The sequence below is a fragment of the Hemicordylus capensis genome, chromosome 5, assembly GCF_027244095.1.
Source record: "Hemicordylus capensis ecotype Gifberg chromosome 5, rHemCap1.1.pri, whole genome shotgun sequence".
NCBI classification, from domain to species: domain Eukaryota; kingdom Metazoa; phylum Chordata; class Lepidosauria; order Squamata; family Cordylidae; genus Hemicordylus; species Hemicordylus capensis.
The window spans coordinates 174,623,173-174,650,563 of NC_069661.1; the positions used below are offsets into that span (position 1 = coordinate 174,623,173).

At 43.7% G+C, this 27,391-nt stretch overlaps 1 long non-coding RNA gene across 2 annotated transcripts in view; it reads right to left on the bottom strand.

Annotated features, from left to right (window-relative positions):
* LOC128326794 (uncharacterized) overlaps nt 1–26,121 on the bottom strand; it is a 34,464-nt gene extending 8,343 nt beyond the window's left edge. Inside the window, exons 1-4 of one of the 2 annotated variants that reach the window (XR_008308275.1) lie at nt 25,923–26,121; nt 24,426–24,963; nt 20,258–20,311; nt 5,067–5,194 (exon numbers count right to left, since the gene is read on the bottom strand). This is a non-coding gene — a long non-coding RNA (uncharacterized LOC128326794). Of the gene's footprint in view, nt 1–5,066; nt 5,195–20,257; nt 20,312–24,425; nt 24,964–25,922 lie in introns of those variants that run through there. The other variant, XR_008308276.1, reaches the window with a different exon arrangement.
* Between the last annotated feature and the right edge of the window lie 1,270 nt (nt 26,122–27,391).

Consider the following 27,391-nt stretch of genomic DNA (forward strand, 5'->3'; position numbering starts at 1 on the left):
GGGGATATTTGCCCCAATATGCATTACTTTACACATGCCAACGTTGAACTGCATCTGCCCTTTTGTTGCCCTGTTCCCCAGCATGGAGAGATTAAAAAAATGCTGTCCTTCCAGCAAAAAATGCTCCATCCAGAGCGTTGCTGAACAGGGAACTGTGTATAGAGGGATAGGGAGCAATTCTCACTGCTCTTTAAAGAACTTGGCTTCAGTAATATGTCCTCAAGGGTCATGCAGCCCTCTGGAACATATTTCTGAAGACAAAAAGTTAATTTGGAGGAAGAAGAGAACAAAAGAAATTGTTCCCCCCTTTCCCTCCACATGTTTGCCTCTTGGAAACACTCTGGGCTGAGCTCCAGGACAATGTTTTTGTAGTCACACTGCTCTCTGCCTAATGCTGTGCAGAATGTGAGCTAGCATGTAATTAATATATACAGTGATTTTATTTTTCATATGCATTAGATTCTTAAAAATGTGTATATACAAAAATAAATTCACAATGCTCAATGAAAATGTACTTTCTGAACATTTCCTTCACACTCTCAGTCACATTAGTTTCAATCCATTTTAACCAGCCATACCAAAAGAAGTGGGACAGATATTAAGAGAATAACAGAATCATCCCTAATTCACTTATTTATGTTATTGTCAAGGTCAATATATAATAATTTAGGAGGATTGACATGAAGACTGTCTGTTGTATTGCTCTGTTTTCAAAATATGGATGCTTTCCTACAAGATATTGGAAAGCGAAAAACTCAGGGATTTTTACAGAGGAAGTCATTCTAGGATCTTTACGACACTGATGTCTGTATCATATCACAAGAAATAATAATAATAATAATAATAATAATAATAATAATAATAGATTGTTATAATAGAATAATAGATAATAATAATAGATAATAATAGTATAATAATAGTATAATAATAGTATAATAATAACAACAACAACAACAACAACAACAACAATAATAATAGTGCCTGTTCTTGTGCAGCCAGTATTAAACCCTCTGTTTCTTTCTTCAAGTTGCCACTCTTAAGCCATTGCCAGTAACACCTGTCTGACTGTGTAAAATAATAATAATAATAATAATAATAATAATAATAGAATAATAGATAGAAAGAACAAGTCAAGAACCGAGCAGAAAAATGGAAAAATAAGCCACTGCATGGTCAATATTTGCACAATATAAGTGGAAAATCAGACATCACCAAGACCTGGCAATGGCTTAAGAATGGCAACTTGAAGAAAGAAACAAAGGGTTTAATACTGGCTGCACAAGAACAGGCACTAAGAACAAATGCAATAAGAGCAAAAGTCAAAAAATCCACCACAAACAGCAAGTGCCGCCTTTGTAAAGAAGCAGATGAAACCGTGGACCACCTAATCAGCTGTTGTAAAAAGATCGCACAGACTGACTGCAAACAAAGGCATGACAAAGTAACAGGGATGATACACTGCAACATCTGTAAAAATTACAAGCTACCTGTAGCCAAAAATTGGTGGGACCATCAAATTGAAAAAGTTGAAGAAAATGAAGATGTAAAAATATTATGGGACTTCCAAATACAAACAGACAAACATCTGCCACACAATACACCAGATATAACTGTAGTCGAGAAGAAAGAAAAACAAGTCAAAATAATCGACATAGCAATACCAGGGGATAGCAGAATAGAAGAAAAAGAAATAGAAAAAATCACAAAATACAAAGATCTACAAATTGAAATTGAAAGGCTGTGGCAGAAAAAGACCAGAATAATCCCAGTGGTAATTGGCGCCCTGGGTGCAATTCCAAAACAACTTGAAGAGCACCTCAACACCATAAGGGCCACAGAAATCACCATCAGCGAATTACAAAAAGCAACTTTACTGGGAATAGCCTATATTCTGCGATGATATCTATAATAATAACAGCAACAGCATTGATAATAAAACCCAGCCATCCCAGGTCCTTGGGAAGGACTCAATGTCTGGATAAAACAAACCAGTCAATAATACCTGTCTGACTGTGTAAACAACAACAACACTTTAAATAAATAGAGCATGGAGATGGAATGATGTAGTGAGCTTTCTGATCTAAACCCCTGTCTCCCTAGAAAGAAATACAATTGCGAAAGGTTTTCCAGGAGATAGACAGTCCAAGTATTCTTGAAAAGAAGGTTCAACAACTCTAGGCAGTTTATTCCATAGCTGAACGGCTCTTGGGAAGATTGCCCTAATGTTTAACCTCAGTACATCTTCCTCTAAGTTAAACTCAGTGGCTGACATCCTAATGAAATGCTCTCATAATGAAAAACGTTGATCTAGTGCAGGAAGATTTCATAGTTGTGATTTTTTAAAAAGTGATTTGTGGAATTAATAGAGGGTTGTAGCTGTTCTATATACACAGCTTTTTAAAAGTTACTTTTCACTATATTTCCTTCAATAGCTAGAATAAGCACCTTGGTTTGTGAAACACTTCCTTCATATTTTTCTTTCATATGTTTTGCTCAGGTTTTCAATAGACCTTTATTATATTGCATATCAGTGAAATGCTCTTTATACCTTTTTAACAGGTGTCTCCCTGTTTCCTCAGTATAAAATTCCTCACATTTAGAGGTTTACATGAACTGTTTGATTGGGAACTAGTCCACCATGAACCAGGCCATTTCAACAGTTTGACTCGCCTTCAAGAGAGGTGGGCTGGTCCAAGATTGAATTGGATTAGGCCTGGTTTGGCTCAAAAAGGTATAAAGCTTGGGCTACGGCCTGGGCTGCTCTTTGGGAGGCCAACAATGGGAGGGATGTTAGAGAACCCTTGCCACCAATGTATCCGCCACCGCTTTCGCTGTCCCTGTCATACCCGCCGCCTGAAAAATAAAAAATAAAGACTATGAAGTGCTCTTTCTCTTGCCCCCCCCCGCCATTTACTATAGGGAATCCTCACCGGATGCATCTTTACAAGTATACCCTCCTAACTGGCCCGTGAATTAGTTAAATCTGGGTCAATGGCTGATCCAAACCAGATCAGGTTCACCCAGAACTGGACTGGGCCAGGGCGGTTTGAATTCGATCTGAATTCAAACCGAACTGGCCAAACCGATTTTTTCTGTGGTTCCATACACACCCCTACCTGGCACCTCCATGTAGAACTGGAAAAGACTCCTGCCTGAAACCTTGGAGAGCCACTGCCAGTCTGTATAGACAATACTGAGCTTTATGGAACAATGATCTGACTCGGTATAAGGCAGCTTCCTATGTTCATGTGCTAATTTTTTAAAAAATGTTTTAAGTGAACTTTTCCTTACATAGAAACTGAGTAATGTAAATGTAAATGTAAATAATGTTTTTTATTTCCAAACACAGTTTATCGTCAGTGCCTGCAGGCAGTAGTCACCTGAATGACTCAACCAATGCAGCATGTCAGAATGTCACCCATGTCTCACTCATGGCAGTCTGGTGGCTGTGGGCCACCTCCAGCCTCAGAGGCACGCTGCCTCTCAGTACCAGTTGCAGGGGAGCAACAGCAGGAGAGAGGGCATCCCTCACCTTTTGCCCGTGGGCTCCTCAGAGGCATCTGGTGGGCCACTGTGTGAAACAGGATGCTGGACTAGATAGGCCTTGGGCCTGATCCCACAGAGCTGTTCTTATGTTCTTGAAAGGGGAGCCAAAGGTCTCTCAATTCAATTACATCATGCAGTAGCAGCAGCAAATATAGGCAGCTGTTGATGGGGTAAAAAGGAAGGGACCTTATGGTTTGTCAAACTGATGTGCCTTGGCAGTGCCCATTGAGAGTGCCTTGGCAAATGTCTAGCATTTCATGCATATCCTGCACTCACACTGGGAGCACAAGAAGTATCTCCGCATCGAACTGATGCTTGAATCCTGAGTGTGCAAAAGGCCTGAAGGTCATGTACAAAGCAATTCTAAGAACATGGCACAAGAGACAGTAGTGCTGTCATTAGCTCTATGCCACCCAAACTTATTTTCACTTAAACAATGATGCAGACATGTTAGTTTGTTTATGCAACTGAGTGGAGGATTTAGCTTATTTTTAGAATGGGCACAATGCTGTTTTCTGTGGCTGATTTGACTTCCTGCCTGTCTTTCTTTAAAATACCACAAGCGATGAAGACGTGACTTGCCAAGAGCATTCATTAGGCCAGACCCCAAGTAACACACACTGTAGGTTTCATTTTGAAACTCTCTCCAATTCTGACACTAACTAACATTCACAACAGTATTATGCTATTCATGTCTGAAATGCCCCTAAACCAGAGGAAATGAAGAGAGAGTGGGGTAATGTGATTAAGCAGCTGCCACCTAGCTAGATGGAAGGACCGCAGTAAAAACCCTCTTGGTCAGTAAAATGAATTGCTCAGTTACCTGTGTCAGAAAATTGGACCTCTTCTTTTAAGTCCTTGCTTTCTTTTTTCAGGAGAGGACGGCTCTAAAGACCATCTTTGCCAAGAAATTAATTCTTGATTGGGAGCAATACCTGCCTAATGTTATTGAATGCCACAGTCTGAGAAGAGAGAAGCATATTTTAAAAAAATAAAAAAATAGCAAAGGTATTTTTAGAATAATAGCATTTACTGTAGAGGAAGATTTTGTATTTACTGTGGTAAGTCAGAGACCCAGTAAGTTCAAGGAAGAATACAATGCGGTGCCTGGTGCATTATGTGTTCTCAAAATTCTAATTTTATGTAAATTAGGGGAAAATATATGCATGTATTGGAGTTGGTCTTTGTTCTTGCACTGTTTTAGCATGACTAAGTAGGAGAGACTGCCACAAAACACTGTTTTCAAAAACAGCAGATGGGGGTGATTTGTTCCCTGAGGAACCCTAATTTCCCCTGGAAAAAGTACTTATATTTGTTATCTTGTCTCTGTAGGGATTCCCCCCCCCCTAAAAAAAACCCCTGGCTTTCTTGTACTGAGACTTTAGCCATCTTTATGTTACACAATTAAACTAAATTTCCAGAATTTAGAGATAATACAGTATCCTACATTCCAAGCTGATTATCGGTTTTAGAGAAGAAAACAACAACAACTTTGAAGTATGCACTTTAATAGTGACTCCCTCCAATAGTCATTTTATGCAGATTTAGAAAATAAATACAGTTTCAATGGGTTCTTCTTTGTTCAGCCACTGTTCGGGCATGTCAGCTTAGTAGCGGATGCCACACAGCAGGGACTATGAAATACTGACTGGAAAAAAGCAGATGAGGTTTAGAGTCATTTTAGACCCTGTCAAGCCAGAGTTTCTATGCAAAAGAAAACAGATTTAATACGGTTGTAATCAGGGCACTTGAAACGTTTAAAAGGCTTCGTGTTTGTGTTGTCAGATTATTTGCTGCAGTTGCATAACCAAGCAAGCAAAAAATGGCTTATATTTACTGTGTTCTTTTCTATAGCATCAATCTCAAGAAGATTTATGGCTAACAGAACTTTGATGTGGGATGTTGAATCTTTATCCTTGCAATCCTCACTTTGTGTATCTTCGACCCCGATATAAAATGCAAAGATGGCTCAGAGTCTTGTTGTCAGTCGAATGGAGTCTATAAATATTAAATAGTAACCATGTTGTTTGGGGCAGGGGGGATGAAATGTGATTGCTGTAGATTTCATATATATATATATATATATATATATATATATATATATATATATATATATATATCCCAGTCAATTATGTACGCTTTTGAAATAGTGCATAGCACCAAAATGTTAGCTTAAATATAGGGTCTAGTTTGGAGACTGTCAAATGAGACAGGGACACTGAAATGCATATGCAACAAAAGAAAAATAATATATAATGGCTTGTATCCTAAAAAGTGTGAGCAGAGTTCTGCTTTTCCAATGGGATTTTTCTAACCCCTTTTTTCCAGTGATCCTTGCACTTGCTAAAAACCTGTTCCTTGGGGTCTAAGGACCCTGTAAAAAGGTCTGCAATGTACACAGGAACATAGGATGGTTTATTTGTTTATATCTGTGTAAATATCTTTGGGAACTTCTGTTGAGAAGCGCTATATAAATATTCATTGTATTGTATTGTATTGTATTGTATTGTATTGGAAGTTGCCTTATACTGAGTCAGACTATTGGCCCATCTAGCTCAGTGTTGTCTACACAGACTGGCAGTGGCTTCTCCGAAGTTGCAGGTGGGAATCTCTCTCCACCCTATCTTGGAGCTGTCAGGGAGGGAACTTGGAACCTTCTGCATGCAAACATGCAGATGCTCTTCCCAGAGCAGCTCCATCCTCTGAGGGGAATATCTTACAGTGCTCATGCATGTAGTCTCCCATTCATATGCAGCCAGAGTGGACCCTGTTTAGCAAAGGGGATAAGTCAGGCTTGCTACCACAAGACCAGCTCTCCTCCTATAGACCAGCTCTCCTCCCATGGGGGCGCTGCAGATGTAAGTGTGTGGACAAATTAGCAGAAATCAGAGAACCCATCTTGGCAAAGTGAAAGTGCCTATTGCTCATGCTAGGGGCACTTTAAATATAAGCCAACATATCTATTCTTGCACTTGCCTCCCTCCTCAATCTTTTTTGTTTTATTAAATTTTTATTAAGTTCTTACAGATGTATAAAGTAAAGGTAAAGTGTGCTGTCAAGTCGATTTTGACTCTTGGCACCCATAGAGCCATGTGGTTGTCTTTGGTAGAATACAGGAGTGGTTTACCCTTGCCTCCTTCCATGCAGTATGAGATGATGCCTTTCAGCATCTTCCTATATTGCTGCTGCCCGATATAGTACCAGTGGGGATCTGAACCAGCAACCTTCTGCTTGTTAGTCAAGCATTTCCCCACTGCGCCATTAGGTGGCTTTACAGACATATAACTCCTTCTTTCTCAGAGTGACTTCTTGGCAGGGTTAAAGACCTTCAGCAGTGCATCTTCAGTTTGTGTTTTGTAAGCATTCTCAGGGTAGGCTTCATACAACAGACCTGTGGATGCATGGAAATTCAGTGGCAACCCTGCCCTTCAGTTCAAAGGTGCACTCTAAAGTTTGTGTGAGGCTCTGCATGGGCAGGGCGCTATGTTCATTTCAATGAAAGGGGACTATTTAGGCAAATGCAACAGAGCAGAATAGACAGAGAAGTAGTGGGCATGTTTTTATTGTCATTAAATTGCTATGATATTTCTAAGGTGTGTGTTGGTTTTAAGTTAACTGCCGTGTAAGGACATTGTCTTAAAAGGCAGGATAAAAATACATCAAACAGCAAGCAAACATATAAAAATGGGACACCAGAGGCCTCCAACTTGGCCATTAGTGTGCCAGGTTTAACAGAGCTCTTGTTAGAATGATCTTCATTTTAAACATGTAAATGTTCCATTTTTGAAGCTGGGACATCAACATAGAATGACCTAAATTGTGAGCAGTGAGCTGCTGATCCAAGGGAGAGGTGTGCTCATTGCTTCTGCATCACTGTACGAAAACAGTGTTCCGCCCAAATTGCTACCAAACGCAGGAAGGCTCTGAGCAATGACACACTAGGGAGTGTGTCATTGCAGTGGTGATGGTATTCCCTTCTCTTTGGGAATGATGGGAGTATAGCCACAAGCATATTGGCACACTCCTTTTCAGGCACAGAGCTTCTCTGCCTTTGGTAACGGTGCAGGCAGGGTGTGCAGTGACAAAGAAGCAGCAGGCACACCTCTCCCTTGGATTGGTGGCTCACTGTGCAGAATGTAGGTCATTATGTGATGGCAATGGATTGCATCCAGAGTGTCTACTCCATGAAAGGAAGGGGTCCAGGGCTGACCCATCCACTAGGCAGATCTAGGGCAGCAATTCTTGGAGATATGTGGGGTGGGGGCAGGTGCCTCCACCTCTGCCCCATCCCTACAGAATAGCCACCCTGTTCATTGTAGCTGGTGCAGGGGAAGCAGAGAGGAAAGCAAGTTATACTTTTAAAAATCCATAAAACCACCACTGACTGCCACCCTGTTCCACTCCCTAGCTTCTTTCGCAGAGTCCATCCCTGGTATGCACCCTGCCGCCACAGCTCACCTGCCTGGTGTGCATGCGCAGCAGCCATTTGAGGGGTTAACCCAGTAAAAGACTGTGCCTCAGATGTCTGTTCCACATGCATGAGTGGCAGGGTTGAAGCTTGTGGAAGGCATGGACTTCCCATGTTGCTGGGCAGCAACACTGGGCATTAGGTACCAGCGGTTGTATGGATTTGTAAATAAATAATCTGATTTCCTTTATGTCCATCCACCCCACTCAGCCAGTGCCAGCTGTAATTTTAACTGAATGAAGTGAGGGTGCCAGAATCATACTTTTCCTAGAGCATCCCAAACCCTAGAGCTATCCCTGCATGGGTCCTTCCATAGAGGAAGAGGTCCTTCCACACATGCAGGTCTCTTTCCGTGAAAGGATGCTCCTTCCATTCATGTAGTGAAAAATTATGGATGCAATTCAATCCAATTCATTGTATTATAAAAGGTTAAGAAGTCAAACTGCAGAATTTTTAAAAAAAACTGCTTTAAAATATGGTCTCATTATTGGAAGGGACCTAAGAGCACAGGCAGCTAGCACTAACAGCACAGTCACCAATGCTTTTTAATATCTACATGAAAGCTCTGGGTGAAGTCATCAGGAGTCTTGGTACTGGGTGTTATCAGTATGCTGATGACACCTAAATCTACTTCTCTTTTTCATCTGCATCATCAGGAAATACTGTTCATTCCCTAAATGCCTGCCTATAGGTAGTAATGGGCTGGATGAGGGATAACAAATTGAAGCTGAATCCAAGCAAGACGGAGGTGCTCTTGTAGGGGCTCAGAATCTGAGGGATGAGAAATATCTCCCTGTGCTGGATGGGGTTACACTCCCCCGGAAGGATCAGGTATGCAGCTTGGGAGTACTATTGGACCTAGGCCGCACCGTGGTATCTCAGGTGGAGGCCATGGCCAGGAGCGCTTTCTATCAGCTTTGGCTGATTCAACAGCTGTGTCCATTCCTTGAAGAGGATGACCTCAAAACAGTGGTGTACCAGCTGGTAACCTCCAGGCTCGACTACGGCAATGAGTTCTATGTGGGGCTGCCTTTGTACGTAGTTTGGAAACTTCAGTTAGTTCAAAATGCGGCAGCCAGACTGGTCTCCGGGGCAACTTGAAGAGACCATATTACGCCTGTTTTGAAACAGTTGCACTGGCTGCCAATATGTTTCCGGGCAAAATACAAAGTGCAGGTTATTACCTTTAAAGCCCTAAACTGCTTAGATCCAGGTTACCTCAGAGAGCGCCTTCTTCTGCATGATCCCCACCACACGTTAAGGTCATCTGAGGAGGTCCGTCTCCAGTTACCACCAGTCCGTCTGGTGGTGACTAAGAGGCGGACCTTTTCTATAGCCGCTCTTGGGCTGTGGAATGCGCTCCCTGCAGAAATCCATAATTTGAACTCTTGATTGACCTTCAGGAGAGCCCTTAAGACTTATCTGTTTCACCTGGCCTTCCAGGATTTTTAAATTGTTGTAAGGGGTTTTTAATGTACTGGGTTTTTAAGGGTTTTTAAATTGTCTTTTAACTGATTGTTTTATGGAATTTTAGGAGTTTTGTTTTTGTTGTTTATTGATTTTGACTGTTTTTGTTTTGTTTGTAAACTGCCCTGGGCCAAATTGGGAGGGGCAGTATAAAAATGCAATGCATAAATAAATAATAATAAATAACAGAACAACTGGGTGCATGAGCTAAATGGGAGCTTTAGCTGATGAGAAATACCAACATGCTAGAAAATGTGGAGAAGAGCAGCTGCTCTGTCTGTAAGATGTTTCTCCAATTTTCAAGAAGACAAACAATCTCATGTGCTAGTATTTACTGACCTTTCAGTCATGTCACCTGAGAATCCTAAACCACAACTGCAGATGTGGTTCGTTGACCAGCATTGCTCATGAAATGTGAAGACTGATCACCAATGTTAAAATGCTTCCAGATAAAATTACTGTTTATCCGCTTGGGACAACCTGCTGTCCTTTGCAGACTTTCAGCACATATATGCTGTGCAGTCCTGCCGGAATTGGACAAAAGTATCCATGGATTTTTGATAATAGTACCCCTAGTTTTGTTCCACATGCATGAAAAGACTAGTTAATTTCAACTGGACTTCTATCAAGTAATATGGTCAGGGTGTCAGTCATTGTATTAGGGCAGAAAAGACGCACTATGAAGAAAATTGACTTAAAGCTTCAGTGCTTTTAAAGGGCATGATAAAAGAAGCGCTTTATCCTGAGAAATGTTGCCCAAGAGTTAGTCAACAATAGTTTTGCCTCAGACTTTAGTGGGAGGTAGGTTGCATCAATAACTACAGCTTTCTAAATGCATAAGATTGTATGCTTGGGGCTCAGTAGTTGCATTTTATTCATTCATTCATTCATTCATTCATTTGATTTATATTTGGCTGTAATTGGAGGAGGAGACAAAGTAAAGTAGCAGATTTCTCTCAGCATAAACACTGGACAATTCCACAAGGGGAACCTCAGCAGCCAGATCTAAAACCCTCTCCATGACTAAGAGGATGCCACTCTAACCCCCTCATCCAGCTCACTCTCATGAGGACTCTACAAAGAGTCACAGTACCCTTGGTGCTGCCAGCACTAATGCTTGCAAAAGCGGAACATTCTTCTTAAAGACCTTGACAATTGCACTGATGAAAGGGCTAAGCCACCCACCTGGGCAAATATCAGCCTATATCAACCCTCAGTAATAGGGTTGATAGAGGGTTGATATGGTCTATAGGCTATATCAATAAGCTTATATCAACCCTCAGTAAACGCCTGATCTGCTGGAGCAAACATCTGAGCCTGCTCTGGTGCTAACATCCAGCCAGATCTCTCTCCTGCCTCACTTTGGAGCTGTCCAATGTTCTGATCCCCTGCTTGAACTCCAGCTCCTGCCTGGACTCCAGCCTCCCATCTGAGCTGCCCAAGCTCCAGATTCCCTGCATGGATGCCAGCTTTAATGCTGGCTTGGCCAGCAAGTCCTTCTGGAACAGGAGTCATCCTGAGCATTTTTTAACAGCACTATTTTGGAAGAGGATAGAGTACTTCCTCCTATACAACATGCAATACACCATACGGTATCTGCCATAGAAAGGGGGGTGGGCCTTAGGATGTCTTCCACAAGTTCTTCCTCAACCAAACATCACATAACAAAGATGTATCATGAATAACGAACATATGTGACAACAATCTATCTCAGTTATCACATCTGCTCATATATCTGCCCTAAGTGTAACATCTGCATTAGCTGTAAATGCCAAACTAGATGTGATGTGCTTGTTCGGTGACTGGAACTCCCCACATATTTTCATTTTTCAAAGAGCAGCTGCAAGCAATCCTGATTTGGATTGGAGGCATGGTATGGGGAGAGCGGGGGCTTCACCCTATATCCTTGCACTGACTATCCAACTTAAATTGCACTCCCTTCAAGCTCTAGTAACCATGTAGTGGAAAACATACAGAAACAAAATATGCCTATAAGTTTCCCCTGCGGCTTCCAACAGCTGCATTTGCAGTGGGGTGGGTTAGTTTGGAATTAGTGCCATGGCACAATCCCAAAGCACCCCAACAAAGGGTCCAATCTCCTTCCATGGAACCATGGCCCTGATCCAAATTGTGCCTTTCTATTGACACTTTTTTGAAAAAAGAAAAAGGGTTCCTGCATCAAGTCTAGTTTGGCCTAAAGAGTGACAACACTCAGTGTTGTATGAATGGCTGGAGCATTTTATACTATCATAACTCTACCATGATGGGTTTGTCCTCCCTCCTCAAGTTCCAGCTGAAGCTAGGGCAATTGCTCTCTATATTGCCACCATGCAGCTGGCCTAGTGTAGTCGCATCCCAACCACTCTTTGCTGTAAACCCTATCATGAGTTTGAAATCTGAGACTCCCTGTTGTTGCTATTTATGCTTAGTGTCAGATTGCTTTGGGAACTTTGCGTTTGAAGCAGGCAATCTATAGCAAATGCCCTTGACATACTACTTTTGACTAGCTGTGACCTTTTTATTTATATTTTCAGCTGATATCTAAAGATACCCTTTAGATATCTAAAGGGACAAGCGCACAGATGAAGTGTGTGTAGCTAGGGCATTCGGCAGCCCACATTAGACTTGTTAAAAATGAACTTTTCAAAAATAGGAAAGAGTGCAGCAAAAAATTGAGAGAGCTAATTATCTCTTATAAACTAGGATTGATATGTGTCAGTTAGATACAGCCTGAAATCTGAAGCAAAGATGTGAAATTAAGACCAGCAGAAGAGGAGCACCTAAAGGCAGTTTCATATGTTATGTGCCATGGCATGAGAAGGGAAGACTATCTGGGAACCCAGGTTGTACTGAGGAAATCAAGCTGGCAAGGAACAAGTTGGACAGACTAGCTGAACAGAAGTCTGATGACAGGGACACACAGCAGAAAAAATTCCCAAATAGGCAAATACCACTATGGAGCCCGAAGCAGGGAAGTGGGTCCATGGCAAGAAGATTGGTGGGGAGGATCAAAAAAGGAAAATATTTTGGGAAGAACATGTAGGCCACCTAGACCAATTCCCTGCTTGTTGCAGGAAATCCAGAGTTAAAGCACCCCCTAGGAAATGCAGAGAAGAATCCTAGAGAGAGGCATAGAAGATGGGCATGGTAAGTAGAGTTCCCTCCCATCATTTTATAGAGTGGTGGATGTTGAGAGAAATGACCGGGGTTGTTGACTCAGCTGTGTTCCCTCTAATTATTTTTGCATCTGTACATAGAATGAATTTTATTCTGGGCAGCCGTATCAAGGCAGTGTGTGTCACATACATTCAGAGTGTGGCCTTACTTATTCAACCTGAGTGGGATCTAAAATTAACTCAGTGGACATCAAAAACATGTGAGGGTGCACACATGTGCACACCTTAGAGCAGGCATTCTCAAACTGCGGCCCTCCAGATGTTGCTGAACTACAATTCCCATCACCCCCAGCTACAATGTATTGTGGCTGGGATGATGGGAATTGTAGTTCATCAACATCTGGAGGGCCGCAGTTTGGGGATGCCTGCCTTAGAGGGAACACCGCTATTCAGCTCATTCTTTGAAATGTCCAAACCAGAGGGATTTGGACTAAGCTAGTGAGTTAAAGCAAGGAAGCAAAGAAGATCACAGTCATATGTTATTTCATGACTGGGAAAGGAGTGTACTTCATAAGATGTGAATTGATTCCCAATCCCCCTTCATCAGTGCAATGCTGCTGCAGTGGTCAGAACCAAGGATGTGGAGGAAGAGTGACAGGTTGTACTGAGAAGGGGCTCATGATCATGCTGGATTGACTTGGTCATTTTCCTGGTACTGGGTCACCAGCAAAACTGTCAGTTGGAATGGAAAAATGGGTATGGCCCAGCTTACATTGGAACCTTAGTACCTCATGATGTTTGCCCCTGTTTCTGGAAGACAGGGAAACTGTAGTCCTGTTCACTCAATCTCCTCCATGTGTGCACTTGTTAAAAAGCCATTGACATCTGTTATATTCCTGGGGCCCTTTAGATAGTCCTTATGCCTCTCCTTACCCTGCTCCCCAAAGATCACTAAATAAATTGAATAAAATGGGCATCTAGGAACCCTAGTCTTACTACTGAGACTAGAACCATGCTGGAAGAGAAAAGTAATTGATAACTGCCATAACCTATTAAGTTACCCGAACAGCAGGATTGTTTTATCAGCTTTGGCAGATATGCCAGCTGAAACCGTATCTGGGTGGAGATACAGATACACAGTTACTCATGTTCTGTTAACCTCACGTTTAGATTACTGCAATAGGTGTGTGTGGAGCTGGCTCAATTCAAACCGGGTGCAATTTGAACTGGGCCGGTTTTTACTGGTTCAAACATGAACCTGAACAGCCTCAAAAAGAGGTGGCTGGATCATGTTCGAGCTGAACCAAGCCCCGTTCAAACTGAACTGGTTTGAACTGGTTCGAAGGTTCGAGCAACATGGCAGCCACCATTTTCTCTGGGTGATTACAAGTGTTATCCCTTGATGATTTGTTTTCTGCCACTGCTTTCAGATTGGCTAGCAATATCCTTTTTCCCAGTTGAATGAATGAATGAATGAATGAATGACGGCTATTTATATACTGCTTTTTGACAAAAGTTCCCAAAGTGGTTTAGATAGATAGATAGATAGATAGATAGATAGATAGATAGGTTTATTATCATTGAAATCTGAGTGTTGTCAGGGCAACAATCTCCCATTGGCTGGGTGCACTGGGCTGCAGCATTGCTGCTTGCAGTATTGATCGGCATCACCATGCTCAAGGGCAACGCACATGTCACACATGAGCACACGCCTCGCCATGAGTGTGACAATGCTGATCAGGGCTGCAAGCAGAAATGCTGCAGCCCAGTATGCCCACTTTTTTGGAGAGTTTGGTAAAAGTGGAGGGGTGGGGGCTGACAGGTAGACAGTGCCTTCCCTGTTCCTGAACCAGCTAAAATGCTGGCAGACTGAACCAGTTTGGTGCTCTAGAAAGGGAGCAATGAACTGGTTCCATGCACATCCCTCTCTGCTGCACCCCCTTGCTGATGGATTCTCTTGTGCTGGATGACTGGACTCCCTTGCTGGTGGGCCTTCTTGTTGGACCCCTGGCTATTGAATGCCAGTGCATACCTGATTGGCCGAGCTCCCTGCTGGTCAGACACCAGCTAAAGACGCAAAAAGAAGAAGATGTCAGATCTGACTCTAGTCTGGGGGGGGGGGGAGGATGTTCTCCAGGAGGATGCAGCACATTGCTAGGAACAGGGTTGCAGGCAGAGGCAGAGGTGATGCTGGTTGGGGGTGAGGGTGACAAGAGGGCCTACTACTTGCCACTGTCCCCCTGGAGGTTGTTGAGTACAGGCTCATCTATCCAGTGCCACCTGCTTCTCCTCCCCTGTTAGGGAAGAAGTTCTTCCCTTGGTGGGAGCAGAGGAGTTGGCTAGCCCAGCAACCAAATTGCTTTATCCTCCTCCCCACTAATCCTCCTTCTCAGTGTGACCCCTGCCCAGTCTGAGACTGAGGGGGAGAAGGAGGAAGTCATTTCTGTTGTTCCTTGACTTTCTCAGTCCTGGATGATTGGTGGTGGTGGCCCCCAGCTGGAACCAACAGTCCCGGTAGCACCACCGCCCTCAAAATGGTCCAGGACTGGCAGCAGCAGGGTGTGGGAGCACTTTAGGGAGTGCCAAGGTGACCCTACACATGCTGCCTGTGGGGGCAAGGATGCCAAGCAACTTGGGAAGTCGTCAGTGTGGAGGCATCTCTAACAGCATCAGCTGGGGTCCTTGCTCCTTTTGGCAGTGCTAGGCCACCTGGTATACCCTCAACTAGTAGTAGCAAGGCTCCTGCTTCTGCTCTCAAGCAGGCAATGTTGCCAGTTTCACAGTGGGTACAGTTGTTGGGCAAGCAGTCTGGTCACAAAGAATCATATCTTGTTAACTGGGCAATTATAGAAATGATGGCTCTGGATAACAAGCCATTCCAGATGGTGGAGAATACTGGCTCCTCCAGCTACTTGCCTCTTATTACCAGATCACCTCATGTACCACCTTCAGTAGGCAGGTGGTACCCTCTCTGTACCAGATGTGTAATGAGGTTTTGTCAGGGCTACTGGAGTCAGCAAGGCCTGACACCATCCTGCACTTCACTACAGAGTTGTAGTGGGATGCAGGCTGCTTTCCTGTCCCTCAGGGTTTACTGGTAGATCCAGGAGAGAGAGGAGACATCATCTGCTGCTGGTGCAATGGCCAGTCCCTCCTATGCAGCTCAGCCCAGGTGGGCTGTGTTGCATGTGGAGCTGCATGACACAGACCACACGGCGGATGAGCTGTTGAGACACGAGGTGGAGGAATGGCTGTCTAGGCAGCTTAACTTCTGCTGAGGCTTCCTGGTCACTAACAACGGGGCCAACATTGTGAGAAGCTCGCCAGGTCGTCATGACTGATGCACTTGGCCTCAAGGGGACTAGGGCCAGGGAACACTGAGGCCTCCCCAATGGAGGCCCTGCTGCCACCAGGGCTGGTCTGGTGGAGAAGTGCCAGAAGATAGCAGCCTATGTCCACCAGAGCAAGAAGGGAAGGTGGATGCTCTGGGAGAGGCAGTGTGACCTTGGCCTACCTGGACACATAATCCCTAGGGATGTTGAGACACGGTGGAACTCCACCTTTCTCTTGCTGCAGCACCTGCAGGAGCAAGAGACAGCCCTGGCAGTCCATGCCCTGGTGAGGACGTGTAGCTTGGGAGTGTGTGACCTGTCCAACATGGACTGGAAGCTCATTTCTGAGCTTGTCTCTACACTCCAGTTGTTCCTTCTTGCCATGAACAGCTTGTGTGCCAAGGCAGCAACATTGAGCCAGACTTTGCCCACCGGTCTTCTCCTGGAGAAGATGATGGGTGAGCTACAGACCTCCCTGACTGCTGGGAAAGCACATGTCCTGGCAGGTCAGTTGAGGTCTGGAGTGGTGGATTGGCTCAGCAGCAAGTTGTGTAAATCATCAGAACATGTTTTGGCATGCCTATGTGACCCAAATATGAAGGGCAATGTCATCACCCCTTGAGAGCTGCTCAGGTGGAGGGCCCTCATGGTTCAAGAGGTTAGGCAGGCAGAGCAGAGGAGCATGGCTCTGAACTAGGAGGAGGGTCTGGAGCACCAACTTCGAGTGCACAGTCAACATCCAGAATCTGCCTCACCACCACTTCACAGTCCAGCAGTGTGATGTCCCTGGCAGCGCCAACGCAGCTGGCACTTTCACCCATGTGTTGCATAGGGGAGGAGACCTGGTTTTGTGGTAGCAGGCATGACTTCACCCCTTAGCTAAGCAGGGTCTGCCCTGGTTGCATATGAATGGGAGCACTGTGTGAGCACTATAAGATATTCCCCTTAGGGGATGGAGCCACTCTGGGAAGAGCAGAAGAGACAAAGTTCTCTCCCTGGCATCTCCAAGATAGGGTTGAGAGACATTCCTGCCTGCAACCTTGGAGAAGCCACTGCCAGTCTGTGTAGAGAATACTGAGCTAGATGGATCTATGGTCTGACTCAGTGTATGGCAGCTTCCTATATTCCTATGTTCTACCATGTGGTTCAAATGGGGGTGCTTTTCCACATGTTCCACCATGTGATTAAAATGGCACCTTGCCATGGGTATGGGAATAGCCCACCGTACCCTACAACAGTGCTGGGCAGTGTGTTCTGCAGTACCTTCAGGAGCCAGTGGCAGACCTTGAGATGGAGCTGTGCTAGTTTTGGGCAAGACATCACCAAGTCTGGCCAGACTTGGTGATGGTTGTTGGACAGCTCCTCCCATGAACACCAGCTTCCAGAGCGAGAGATGTGGTGACACCCCATCACTAATGTTTGGATACTGGCTTGGTGGAACAGCTGGTCTTCCTCAAGGCTAGCTTCCCCCTGCTGGGCTACCCCAAGTTGGACGTGGAGGGTGAGTGACTCTTGGTCACCCCCCACCCTAGTAGGCTGTCAGTCCAGCCAATCTGAGGACAACTTATTCCAGACACAAAGAGAAGAAAGAAGACTTCTTATCAACTATGTGTGGTTTTCTTTTTCTCAACACTACCTGGACCTTAAGATAATCTATAGAGGCCCTGTTCCAAGGACTCTGTAGATGAGGTGAGGCAGGTGGCAACTTGGGAGAGGACCTTTTCAGTGGTGTCACCTAGTTTATGGAATAGCTTCTCTGGTGAGGCTTGCCTGGCATAATTATTATGCTCCTTTGGACTTTTTAAATGCTCTTAAAACATTTTAAATGCTTTTGTCTTTTTAGTCATATTTGTTGGTACTTTTTAATTTTGCTTCTTTTAATGTTTTTAATTGTATATTTTGTTTTACTCGTTTGTGAGCTGCCCAGAGAACAATTTGTTATGGGGCAGCCATATCAATAAAGTATTTATAATTATAATTAATTATCTTAAGCAATATGGGGGAGAGATCTCACTGGGGTACCAAATCACCACACTGTCAGCTCTAGGAAAAAAAACTCTTGATAGCTGCATTTGGAGCCGATTTGATATCTCCTCAGTTGTTAGTTGACATTCTGTTTTATCTTTCTGAGCAGGTGTTTGCCTTTACTTCTGGGAGATTATCGAGCTCACAGGCTCAATTTGTTATTGAATATTTGTTTTTCCTGGAATCTCTGAACCGAATGTTTATGATGAGACTTTTTCACCAGGATACTCAGAATGCCTTTTTACACCAAATTAATTTCCGTGTAGGGTTGCACATATACTTTCATGTTATTCCCTTCATTAAAATTATTGTTGCAGAGGAAAAGGAGTCTGGAGACCAGATTTCTCTATGGTATGATTTCATTAATGGAGCATTTTAAGATTACACTTAATATTGTAAATTCATCTGTTTTACATATCTATCATCCTAGAAACCTACACAGAGCTTGACTATATCCATGGAGAATGCAGTCATAAACGAAAAACAAAAACCAAACAACCTTATTTCATATCTAATGGCAAAGATGCACATACTATGTGTTAAACTTTGCAACTATCTTGCTAGTAAAACTTATCTAGAGTCGAAGTGGGAGTCTTCCAAACTATGTATCCTTTGTTTCTGAATGCATATTGAAATGATTCCCACCTATTTTCTGCCTCCCCTTTGAACTCCATCTCTGCTTGCTTGTCAAAAATATCTCAGTCAATAATTATGATGGAAAGATTCTTAAAATGCAATTTCCCTTTCCTGGGACAACATTAGTTTTTAAACTGTATGTAAATGTTCATTGTTAGAGGGGACTTCAAAAGAGTCTGGAAATAATTTTGCCCCATGAGGGGTTGAGATGTATTCAACCCTCTGAAGGATTTCTTCCCTTGATAAAGGAGCAATTTTATCTGATTAGAGGTCAAGTTATTTACTGACCAGCTCCACTGGACACATCCTGCTTGTATGTCAGACTGTCAATTTATGTCAGACTGGCATATAGGCTGCTTTTTCTCTATATAATATAAAATAGAATATTCTATAAAAGAGGTCACTGGGATTCCCTATTGTTTTAAAATTAGTACTCCGCTTTCTAGTTAAATTGAGGCATTTAGCATAGTAGTTAGAATGCTATTTTATATGTTTTTGGATATAGCTGAAATTACATTATGCTTTTCCTAATGCATTTCCTAGATGAATGTTCCTTCTGTTTGACAGTTCTTTGTTTTCCACCGGGTTGTTCAAAGCATTTGCCACCCAGAAAGCTTTATCTTAATGCTATGCAATAATCTAGCAGATGGTGGCAGAAAACCACCTATAGGTATGAACATCCAGGAACTCCTGTCAACTTTGATGAAAAAGTGTAAGATGTAGCACCTACTGAAGTTGAGTCCCAGAGTGAAATCCCATTGACCTAAGCCCTGTACAGACAAAATGCACCCTTCCCATGTTTAGCAAATATGTGAAGCAGGAGTATGCCAGCTAGCCAAGCTGCAAACACTTATGTACCAACTGGCCACCCCCAGCAGCTATGCATTCAGGATTTCTCTGAAAAGGGGCAGCACTGAATGTGCGGAAGACTTCCTCCATAGAGAACATTTAAACCGGGTATGGGAGGACATGTAGTGGTGTGATTTGAATGAACACCTCTCTCATGTGATTAGAAGTCATCCTGACAGCACAGCAGGATGTCCTTTCATGATGTCAGGGCAGGAGCATTCTCACTGTGTCCCTGCCTTCAACACATGAGTTGCTGGATGTCCATCCAAACTGGCTTTCTTTCAGTTTTGGTTATTATGATGGTAGATAGTGTGATCTGCAGGGGCAATGAAATAAGACACTAGTACCATCTCTCCCCATCGAAAAGCAAACACCCCACCCACGTTCTAAGGTAATTATAATGGTATAAGAGTTGTGCCTTATTCCCTTTAGATAAATTGAAGTATTGTAGGCCTGAGTCCTTAAATGATGTGTGTTACCAGAAACTTTCCACACCTGTATAAAACACATACCCCTTTCAATTGCAAAATTCCGGGGGGACTGTATACCTACTCAGAATGAGGGCTGGGAGCATTCTTATTTTTATCATGGTGCCATCACATAGCCAAATCTGATTGGTCATAAGGCATTATCAAGAAACCTATTGAGAGTGAGGGCAAAACTTCCTGTGCCCACGATGATTTGGATCATGACATTTTTATAGAGCCAAATCTGATTGGTTTTGTGACAATGAGGTGTCATCATACTGCCTATGTGAACAATGATTGTTTGGGATTATCTGATCTTTAAAAAACAAACAAAAAATAAAATAAACAAACCTGGTACTGAATGCAGATTGGGGAAAGAAGGAGCTGTCAACTGGAGGTAAATTTCTGCAAAAGGGGCAGAATGGGGCAGGTTTGTAAAACTTTTCATCCTGCAAATTGTTGCTTTCACTCTAAAATGTTTGAGGTGAAAGACTGGTGATGCCTTAAGTATTTTCACATTGTCCTGAAAAGTTATTTGTAAATCCCATGAAGTGCGAGCATTGACATGTTCTATCACATGTTCTTTTCAATACGCCTATTTGTCAAACCAAACCAAACCAAACCAAACCAAAACACAGGCCCACACAACTCACTGGAGAAGGGTACTTCACTGGGGGAGGGTGGTGTTGATCAATCACCCCTTTTTACTGCCTCTCTGGGAATACAGAAGCTTGGGGGGGATGTCAAGCACCTCACAAGCCATAAGACAATGCATTGCAAGTGGTCTACACTTGGGGGATCAGTTATAAAGGTCTGCAGAATGACTGTTGTGTAGTGGGCAGGAACATATTGACATTGTAATTATTGGTTCAAGAAATATTTCTTAAAAGAAGAAAAGATGGGACATGTCATATGTCTATTCTGGGTTTAAGCAATGGCTCTTAGGCCTATTCATGTGCAGAAGGAGAGGCTGTTGCTAGGGGTTTTGTTTTGTGTTTGTAAATGTCAGGTCAAGCCAGGCACAGTGCTATAAGCATCATTTCAGATTCCAACCTATTTGTTTACACTGAAATAGGAGTCATGTGGGAGCGATGTCTAATCAGGATCAGGTACCTGGCACACAGAGCAGGTATTGAAAGCAGGGATGTTCTCATCACACCACAGTCTTAGTTAAAATTTCCCTCACCAGAACTGCTATTAGTTCCAAGATGGAAGGCTTAAATACCTGCTCTCCATACACCAGGACTCTGATACCCCACTCCCAATGTCTGCTAGTGTTTAAACCAAAGAAGATGGAAGCTATAATGATGCTTCTACTATCATGTGTGGTCTGACTCATCATGTTGAAAAGCAATTTTAAAAAAAAAATTCTATACCACCCAAAACTTGTGTCAATTAGGAGAACAATATCTGACACCGAGAAAAAGTGGTTAGAATAACATCCCTTTCTATTATGTTGCTTAATTAGCAAAACATATGATATTAATTAGAGCCCCAAACTCATAATATTACTGCTCTATTTCTTCATGAATACCAGGCCTCTGCATGACTGAAAGTATTGTATCGTATTGGATTTGATCAGAGAGTTATCAATATCAGGTCTTTTGGCCCTTATAAGTCTCATTGTTGGTATCATTATTGGATTTCTGATAGAAAATCTGATTAAAATATCAGTTAAAATCCCCATAAAAGTCTATGGGAAAATTTTAAAAGATCGGTGAGAAAACATGGCCAGGCAGAGAGCTATAAAATCTGGCAGACTTGAATGGAGGATGGCAGGACTCTGTGTATTTAATTTCAAGTGAATCTGGCTATCCTGTGATTTTTAATTCATTTTTTAAAGTAATCTAAAAATTGTATGCACATCTGAGAATTACGGAATAAAAGTGATGTCACTTCAGAAATTCGCAGAAGAAATGATGTAACATCCAAAAATCTACCACTTGATTTTTACATTTGCAAGCAAATAATGGGCTAAATAAATAAATGCACAGTGAGTCTATCAGGCAAATAGAAGGCAGAAGATGGCAATTTTTTTTCTAGCCACGGGGCTTCAAATGAGGACTCCATTTTGTATTTCTGCCAACTGCTTCCATTTTGTGCTTCAATACTCTAATAGTGGCCCCAATATTTTCCCCAGTATCTGATTGGATAATTCCAATCTGATATAGGTTTCCCTATATAGCGGCAAGGATCATGTGGGGGAAGGTAGTTGTGTCCTGCCTTCCCCTCCAGCCCTCGACAGCCCCGCTGAAAATAGTTGTGTGAAAAACCTTATAGTCTGAATTGGGCTTCTTTTTAACTGCATTCATCACTGAGACATACTTTGAAGACAGTTGCGAATCTCTGAAGACTCTGAAGACAGTTATAACAGTTGTGGATACAACATAATGGCAATGTTATGTTTATGATCTAGCTTATACTAAAAATACTGGCCAGAATTCAATGGAGCCAGATCAAAAAAATAGTGTAGCAGCCGCTTCTGTGTACACAATATAACTGTAGATTTATGCTTCTCAAAGAGCAACTCCTGAGCATTAAACTGCTTTGGAAACTCACAGAAGTTGTGCTGGGCATGCGCAAGCCCTTCAGTACCCCTAAGTTTCTCTTTGGATCCCTGTTTTGTCCCATCTGTTGTCTGGTTTTTGCTTTGGAGGTGATGTCCGTGAAAAGACAGCTTCTAAAACAAGCTGTGCTAAGCATGCCACAATCAGCCCACTCCTCTTTGGGATCTTTCCACCCTGCCCTCTGTAATTGTTTAAAAACACCAGGGTTGTATCTGGTAGTTAATAATTAAAAAGCAACTGGTGCAAATGTAACACTTCTGTCCCTGGGCTTGGTAAGTAAGGTCACGGTACAATAGGGGTTGCAAGCTCTGTAAGCATTAGTTGTATTTGCATATGTCAGAACAGCCTGTGAATACTAACAGCTCAAGCACTTCACATCTGCTTCTGTTTACTCCCATGCTAACAATCAAACCTACAAAAGTACTGTGTTAATTGCTCCGCTACACACTGACTGTTGACACATTCTCCACAGAGCTTTTCATAAATACACAGTTGCAAATAAACTACTAATGACTTTGCTTATTTCCAGCCCTGTCCCTGAAGGAGCTCCACAACATATACCCATACTAATGATCCTCCTATTTAGCAATGTCTTAGCTGTCATAAAGGGTTTTTTTTTTAAAATAAAAAATAAATAAAAATAAAGGCAGTATCAATGAAGAACCAATTATCCCCAGAATGGAGTGGGGCGGGGGTGGGTAAGGGCGGTGAAGACATAAATAAGAATGTGTCAATCTGTCAACAATGTTAGGTAAACTCTGAAGCAAGGGCACCGACTAGTGAACAAACCCTCTTCATCTGCTCTTCTGAATGAAAGCCACGATAATCCAAACTATAGCCTTGCTAAATGCAGAGTGAACCTAGCTCTGCTTCCTCAGTGCCTGTTTCTCATTAATCAGCTGTGTATTGATGACATTTCCAGAGAGAGGGCCTGAGAGATGGGAAAGACTCCCCAGTCTCAGTCTATAAAGTAATGTTGTGCCATCGGGTCGGTGTCAACTCCGGGCGACCACAGAGCCATGTGGTTGGTTTATTCTATTCCTCATTGCTAGCTTGGGCCACCATGATATTCGGGGGGGGGGGCAGGGCGGGCGGAGAAGAAGTTATTGCCACACCTGATGTATCAAAGGAATAAAGTATGGGAGTGACTGGTTGCAGATCTGGGATGGGGCTCTTGTCAAGAAGCAGGGATGCACAAGCTTCCTTTCACTGCCTCTGTACACTGAGAAGAGTTTCTCCATTTCCACTTATCAAGATGCAGGAGCTTCACTGGGAGCCCTTGGAGTTTGGGCTCCCAGTGAATGGCTCAGAGCTCTGAATCTCATCAGCCATATGCTTCTCAAATTGGAGGTGGGTGGTCGCCTCTGCTGCTGATCCAGCCGCAGCAGTTGCTTCTCACCTCCATCCAGGCCCGTAGCCAGTTGGTGGCATGGTGTGTACCTGCCACACCAAAAAATTATCTTTCCTCCCCAGGCTCACTGACTATTTTCACTGAACATTTTATAACCTGCCTCTCCCGACTTCTGTAATCCACCCCCACCTCAAATTTTGAGGCTGGTTACAGGCCTGCCTCCATCTCCTCCCTACAAGGCACTTTGCTGAGGACAAAACAGATGCTTTAGCCCCAATACAGTGATTTTCTCCTCTGTTTTGCTTTTGGGGAGGAGTCGGACATAATTATTCTTGGGGGGCATGATTGGAGTTTAATTATCAAGGGAGGTGGTTATGGGCCTTGTCCCCAGATCTTTTGAGTACCTAGTAGCAACACCTCTGTCACAAAAGGTCCCAGAGCAGCACTGCCAAGAAATATTGGGGACCCTCAAGGTTCAGAGTGTTATGTCTCCAAATTTCTTGCAGGGCCATCCTGTGTCTGGTACATTGATTCTGGGAGGGGGCAGATTGTAAAACAGGGGGTACAATGTGGCCAACTAGCTTTTGTATATGCAAGTCACCTGCTAAAGTTCACAGGGAGGCCAGTTCTGCTGTAACACTTTCATCCAAAGTAATGCTTCTTGAACTTGTCAAATCAGCCATCCGCGTAGATTTTTCAGGGAAGATCCATTAACAGGACACTAGATTGCTGTTGGCTGCTGTCCATGTTTGTTTTCTCAAATATCCCTGTGAATGACTAGCTGATATAAAGTTCTCCATATTTATGCTTCTGAGCAAAATAGGGTCATGCCAAAGGTAAAATGTTGTACTGAAAGAACCCTTAATTAAGAATCAGGGGCGTAGCTAGGGGAGAGGGGGCCCGTGTTCATCCCTCTTTTGGGTGGCCCCCCAGAGTGAGGGAGACAATGAAGAAAATAGGGAGGGATGGATCTGGAGGGCCCTCATGAGCTGGGGTCTCATGTTCTTTGAACCCTTTCGTTCAATTATAGCTATACCCCTGTTAAGAATTTAGTTCTATTGTAATAGTTACTCTTTCTTCTTGCCTTCCTGTTTGAAAGTTTGTACCTTGAAATTAATTTTCCAAGTTTGACTCTTCTCCTGATTATGGGAAAGAAGGAGAAACAGGAAACAAAAGAAGAATAGGAGAAGAGCTGTGAAATTAAACAAAGTGTGTGTTTTAATCCAATTTGTGTTGTCTAAACAAGCCCCCTCCCCAGGGGCGTAGCAAGGTTGGAGTGGGCCCAGATACAAGATTTTAAAATGGGCCCCCCCCCAAAGTCCAGGGCCTCCGCACACCCCAGGCCCCCAAGGATTTAAGTCTGATATTCCAAAATAAGTATGCTGCCTGCAAATACATTTCACTGAATACACACACACACACATCACAATATATAGTGATATACATTGAGTACTATACATTTGTATTACTTTTAATGCCTAGAACACACTAGAAAGATGAATTATTAAAATGGGCCCCTCGCTGCAGATTAGCAAAGGAGACTTTCAACCATGCAGGGTGAACCTATGTTTGTTTTCCCAGAATTCTGAACAAATTCAGTCAAGTTTGATTGCAGGAGGTTTTTCACAGGAGGCTTTTAAAGCCCTTTAAGACACATCTCCTCTGGAATGGAGGTGCTGCATTCACATGTTGGCCAGATTGACCCTGAAGTCCCTGCAAGTTATTGGGGAGCAGTTCACACACAAGAAAAATAAAATAAAATAAAAGCACAAGACATGCTTCACAGTTCTCACTCAGACCTTCTGGGTTGCAAAACAACTTGAACATAAGTGCATTTATAAATGAATGAATGAATAAATAAAATTAATAAAATACTGTTCCAGAAGTTTTTGCAATTTTCTGCCATGAAACAAGCCACTTATAGGACTTTTTAGATAGTTTTTTTTAAGTCAGCAAATTTTCCAAGCTGTTTCAAAATAAATATTCAGAGACTTCTCAGTCCCTCCCCCCCCCCCATATCCAAGCCCTATGGCAAGCAGATCCCTATATATGGGGGGGGGGCGGGAAAGGTAACCACAAAAAGGAGTTCACACTCTACCTGGCAAATGCTGGTCTGGGTTAAGCAGTGCAGCAAGGGATCTTCTGCTGCAGAGAACACTCTGGCTGCCTCCTCCTTCCTGGCTTGCTTGGGCCCTACTCGAGCTCAGGCTTCACTGCGGCCTACACGGAGGCCTCCGTGGAAGCCCCGCCCACCCGCCGATCAGCTGAGAGGCGGGAGAAAAGGAGCTCTTTGCCGCTTGCCTGCTGCTTCCATTGCGGGCCAGCAGAATAGTAGTGTGCACGGATCGGTTCGGAGGCCATTCCACTGGCCTCCGAACCGATCCGGACAAGGGGTGGTTTTGGTTCGGGAGGGTTGGGGGGGGGTTCCATTAAGGGCGGGGGGGGGCTTTACTCACCCCTCCCGCGCTTTGCTGCTCTGGCGCCATAATTATTTTTAAAAATGCGCCGCAGAATTGCTCGCCGCTCCGGGGCTCCTTCTTGACTTCAAAATCGGGCGGCAGGATACTTCCCTGCCGCCCCCGAAGCCCCCTCAAGCCATTTGAGCTCTTGAAATCTCGCCCGGACCGAGTGCTAAGCGCTCGGGCGGGCGGCGGGGAGATGTCCGTCCGTCCGCCCGCCCCCTTCCCTGCCTTCTGCGAAGTGCAGGGAGCCTTCTGCGCGCGCGTGCGCAGAAGGCTCCCTGCTTCTGCGCACGCGCGTGCAGAAGGCTCCCTGCACTTCGCAGAAGGCAGGGAAGGGGGCGGGCGGGCGGACGGACATCTCCCCGCCGCCCGCCCGAGCGCTTTAGCACTCGGTCCGGGCGAGATTTCAAGAGCTCAAATGGCTTGAGGGGGCTTCGGGGGCGGCAGGGAAGTATCCTGCCGCCCGATTTTGAAGTCAAGAAGGAGCCCCGGAGCGGCGAGCAATTCTGCGGCGCATTTTTAAAAATAATTATGGCGCCAGAGCAGCAAAGCGCGGGAGGGGTGAGTAAAGCCCCCCCCCGCCCTTAATGGAACCCCCCACCCCAGTGCCGAGCCGCAGGTCCGCAGTCCGGTGCACACCCCTACAGCAGAACAAGCAGGAGAGACGGCGAAGAGGGCAAGTGGCTGAGGGGCCTTGGGGCTGGGCAGGGGGCAATGGGGAGTCACATGAGGTGTCCCTGGGGTGCCCCTCCAGGCAGTGGGGCCCCCAGACAACTGTCTCCCCTTGCCCGATCGTTGTTACGCGCCTGCCCCTCCCAATCCTGGGCATTGAAACTGGTCTCACAAAAGCTTATATTTGGCTGGACTGTGGCTCTTTTGCTTAAAATGTAGAGTATCATTCTTTACATGAGTTTCAATATGGCAAAATTTAAATGACCAGACTTCATTAATAAATGAAAATTCATAAATGAAATTAATAAATTAATAAATGAAAATTCAAAATTATTAAATTGATTTTTTGTGTGTATATATATATAGTGTATATATTTGTGTGTGTATATATAGTGTGTATATATTTGTGTGTATATATATATATTGTGTGTGT